The sequence below is a fragment of the Salmo salar genome, chromosome ssa26 (assembly GCF_905237065.1).
Source record: "Salmo salar chromosome ssa26, Ssal_v3.1, whole genome shotgun sequence".
NCBI classification, from domain to species: domain Eukaryota; kingdom Metazoa; phylum Chordata; class Actinopteri; order Salmoniformes; family Salmonidae; genus Salmo; species Salmo salar.
Window position 1 is genome coordinate 10,268,994 of NC_059467.1, and position 4,792 is coordinate 10,273,785.

Sequence of the window (4,792 nt, forward strand, 5' to 3'; positions counted from 1 at the left end):
TGTAATGCGACAAATACAGATACTGACTTTGTTAAGCAGAATATACCTGGTTGTTGTCGCCAGTATTCACGCGAAGAAGGAAATCCTGTAGGTTTACAGGGTCGTCACTAGTTACCACAGCCACAAAATCCTAAACCCCGCCTATTTTTATTTTCTTCTTAAACCTAACCTTAACCACACTTCTAAGCGTATGCTTAACCCTACCTTTAAATGAAGAACAAAAAGCTATTTTTTGTTAAATCATGAATTTTTACAATATAGCCAATTATGACTTTGCGGTTGTGATAACTAGTAGAAACCGGTTTTACAGCTGTGCTGCACTCTGATCTCTGCGTTTAACCACACGTGGGGTCGTGAATAACGTTAGAGTGATCAACAAAAGTGGAATATGCGGTTCGCCTTCAAAATATATGTCCCCGATTGAAACTGATGCAAAGGGATGAAAATAGTGGAATCATGACACAATTGTACAAAATAATGTTGTGTTGTTGTATAAATGATACAAAAGACAAAAAAAAAAGATTTCAGTTGAAATCTCAGTGTGGATGTATAGTCAATAGACTGACTGGGAAGGTGATTTCCCCCAGTTAAAGCCCTGCAATAAGAGATTTGATGCTAGCTGTGTTCTGTGAGTGTCACTGAGTAGGCTGATATCCTATTTAAAGCTGCAATATGTAACTTTTTGAGCGACCCCTTACAAAAAAAAGATACAAGTAAAAGTGCAGTAACAGAAGTCGACTGTGGCATTTTGGACGGAGTAATTGCAGAATAACTGCAGTGAGTTGAAATGCCTTGTACTGCACTGTAACTGCAGTTACACTGCAAAATTACTGCAGTAAAAAAAACTGTCCGTTTTTGCAGCCTATTACAGTTATAGTGCACTCTGACTGCAATCTTTTTTCGTAATGAGCATGACCAAATTCACACAGAAATGTGGGTAGGTAGATCTGCCATTCTCATTGAAAGCAAGTCTAAGAAGCTGTAGATCTGTTCTATGTGCTCTATTTCTATGCTTCCCGCTTTTACTTTCAGTTTTGTACACCAGCTTCAAACAGCTGACAATACAATATGTTTGGCTATTGAAAAGATATTTTACTGCAGTTTAGATGGTACAAGATTCTCTACATTTTCTATGCTTCTTTTGTCACATAAACTGTAATTAGTCAAACTATTAGAATTTTAGCATCCAGGAAATTCTGGAGTCTATACATCCACAGTGCGATTTCAACAGAGTTTTACTTTTTGGTGTCAAATTAATTAATTATTGTCTTTCATTAAAATGAAATAACAACATTCCAACCTTGCTTAGCATTATGTAGTACAATTGTGGCACGGTTTAAATATTTGTATCAGTTTGCATCAGTTTCAATGGGGTACTTAGAAGGAAAACCTCCGATTCCACTATTGTTGCTCATGCTTATGTTGTTCACAACACACTGGTCTCTCCCCTGGCTTCTGCATTCACGGGCGTCAGGCAGTATCTCTGTAAACTCTTTCTGAGAAAATAAAAATACTTCCAATCAAATAAAAGATTGGAGGTTAAACTGGAATTGTTCCAACCTACTTTTTATTTTCCAGTGAACCAAACATGCAATTAGGCCTATAGGCTACCGGTACTCTTCTTCAATTGGGTATGTTACCACATTGATCCATTGTATTGTTCACAGTTGGCCGTTTGCTTTTTTATTAGGAAGACTACGTCACTGTGGTGACCTAACTCAAACAATACTTTGAAAAGGCCTGAGTGATGATTAACCTGTGTAACCTTGTGTTAGTCAACCATGGTATGCTACACACAATATAGCCTACTTTAAACCATTTATCAAATCGTCCTTACAAAGGGCTGTAAAACTGGTTGTACTGGTTAATGCAATTCCTTAGGAAACAGGAAGCTGCCCTACACAAATGAATCAAAAGGAAAACTACACCAAAACAGTGCCATGAGATCCTTTGCAGTTGATTGGGTCATTTTATTTGAATGATTAGTACAACGATGATGGTTATGACAACAGTTACACTGGAACTGAGGCAATCAATGTCTGACCTCTCCTGGCCTCTTGTTATACCGTATGTGACCTGGTGTTACCCAGTGAGTCAGACCATCACAGCCACCAGATGAAATATGCCTGAATGATTGTTGGAAATGCCGCCATTTTTCCTAACCAGGGAGTTCAAATATTACTTACAAGTTGGCAAGAGCATGTTTTAGTTTATCAAAAGGGGACAGTTGAATGTGGACAGGAACAGATAACTTGGTTGTAATACCAGCAATCCATGCGGCATAGAGCAATGGATCCGGGTGTTTTTTCAGTAAGGTCAGTTTATGGGGCGTTAGGCTGCGGTCGATTACTCCAGCTAAGGATCTTATGAAGGATAGGAGGTTGTTAAAAGGGAATTACTCTAAATTCACTGTGTGATCTTCTGGTGGCAGACCAAGACACTGGCTAATGGTCTGAGAGCACCACCCGTATCCTATTATCACAGTGAACTAAAGCAGATATCATGTTATGTATGTATGTGGAAAACACTACATGAATGTACGTCCTTTAATCTCTCAATTTCCCACAGTGGGTTCCAGTCAAAGTGTATGTTATAACATGGATACAACATGCTTTGCTTTATATTCTGTTGCATTGGGCTGCCGAGTGGCGCAGCGGTCTAAGGCACTGCATCTCAGCGCTAGAGGCGTCACTACAGACCCTGGTTCGATTCCCGGCTGTATCACAACTGGCTGTGATTGGGAGTCCTGTAGGCCCAGCGTCATCCGGGTTAGGGTTTGGCCTGGGTAGGCCGTCATCTTAACTGACTTGCCTAGTTAAATTAAGGTTAAATAAAAACATATAAATAATATGCATGTATATAAAGTATCATGTACCTGCCATAAACAATGTAACGCTCCAAACATATATAGTCATGTAATCAGGCATGCATATGCATACAGTTAATTTACATTGCAGTTTGGATGGAACAGTTGCTCCACCGCCCAAAGTCAATAGGAGGGAGCCACACCTCTGTATAGAGCCCTGACTGAAATAACAGACTAAATACAAAAATTAATTATACTGTATATGCAAAGCATTTGGGGCATGTAAATGACTAGTGACAGTCGATTTAGTGACAGTTTGAATCGACTTCCTTGGAAATGTGAGAAATGTAATGGAGCAGATCAAACGCTGTTTTCATTTATTTAGACAAGACATTAGGTTTTAGCTATATGAGAAAGGTGTTCATCGAGAGACGCTTCAGCATGCGAAGATAGTGGAATAATCTCTACTACTTACCTTGGTTTGTGATATACTGGGAGCTGGAGTGAAGCTGAACATGTATTTATTCAGTGTGTCACTGCTAGTCCGGTCCAAAGAATGCACTCCACAATTTCCAATATTCATACTAGACGTTTCATGCAGTGCATATTCAATCTAGAGAGTAATTTAAAAAAAAAAGTTTTTACAAAGAATCATTGTATTGTACTGTGGTGAGAAGTGTGCTCAGGTGGTTTGTGCTGGATAAAGAAGAGGTAACTAGGTTAGACTGTGAATTGACATTGCCATGGAAATGAGAAGACTAGGAACTCTCATCACCTACAACCGCTCACTAGGGTCACAATGAGTGAGAAACAGACAGCCAGGGATTTCCAGTCTTTCTTATTGTCTGCTCTTTGCCATGGCAGCCCAGTCTTGAGTCCTGAATGAAATACCCCATCACAGGACAAAGCTGTTGCATTATCATGGTAACAAATAATGCATTAAATATTCTTCTCCATAAAACAGAGCAAATGCGCAGAGGAAACTGATCAATCTAAATACATCACTGTCATATCAGGCATAGGAGGCTTTTTTATACATGCAAAACAAACAGCTATATTAAGATTCACACAGGAGAGCAACACCTAAACATGAGGATGCAAAAACTGAAGCGAAAGACCTTTCTCTGGCCTTTATACAGAGATTAAGGCAAGGACTGTACGAGGATTACATAAAACTGCATGGTAAATGCTATTGGGACAAAGCCATTTTCCCCTTTTCTAATCCAAAGAGTGTGTTATTACACTGACATGTAGTTGATATATAGGCAGTAAACAAGGGGGAAAGAGGCCATTCTGTTTCCTACTCAGTGGAAGCGATGTGTTTATGAAATAAACATATAGCAAACAAAATGTGTGTGCTATCTCTGACAAATGTGCCGTTTCAAGCCGTCCTATGCACAATACTGTACCGTGGTCCCTAAATTACACCAACACTTTATTTGAAGGGGGTATATAAACATTTAGGTTTCTATCACATTTACGTGATATTCTGCCACTGGGTTGGCAGTGGATACTTGTGATTGAACTGGCTCACCACCTCTGGATTTAGTGGCTTGTTCCAAGCTCTCATATGTTTTAGAGCTGTGATTATGTTAAGTGACCTGATTTTCTATTCATATCTCTATATTAATACCAAACAAACACCTATGCTAGTTTCTGATATAATACAGAAGAGCCAGCCAATTGGGTAAGGGCTTGTGTGTTAGTGTTCTATGATTCAGTTCAGAAGGCAAACAGTGGTCTACTTTTTGAGGGATGATGGGGTTAGTATCAGGTTCGCCAAAATGGATGGACTAACAAAGTAGCGACCTCTTGTGGCGATCCTGAGAATAAAGCTTGCCTGCACTTCCCAATGATATAACAACCACTAGGCACAAAAACTAGATTGCAATGAATGCAAATGATTGCAATGAATGCAAATGATTGCACCGAATGCATTTCTCAATGATATCAGGGCACAGAGACACATTAACGAAGGAGACGGTG

The 4,792-nt window shown here is 39.4% G+C and overlaps 1 protein-coding gene across 3 annotated transcripts in view; it reads right to left on the minus strand.

The window, feature by feature from the left end:
- Positions 1-129, minus strand: part of LOC106587110 (diacylglycerol kinase zeta) — a 129,265-nt gene extending 129,136 nt beyond the window's left edge. For 2 of the 3 annotated variants that reach the window (XM_014175121.2, XM_014175117.2), the window contains exon 1: positions 47-129. The gene's annotated coding sequence lies outside the window, so the exon portion shown is untranslated. The other variant, XM_014175118.2, reaches the window with a different exon arrangement.
- Positions 130-4,792: the final 4,663 nt, after the last annotated feature.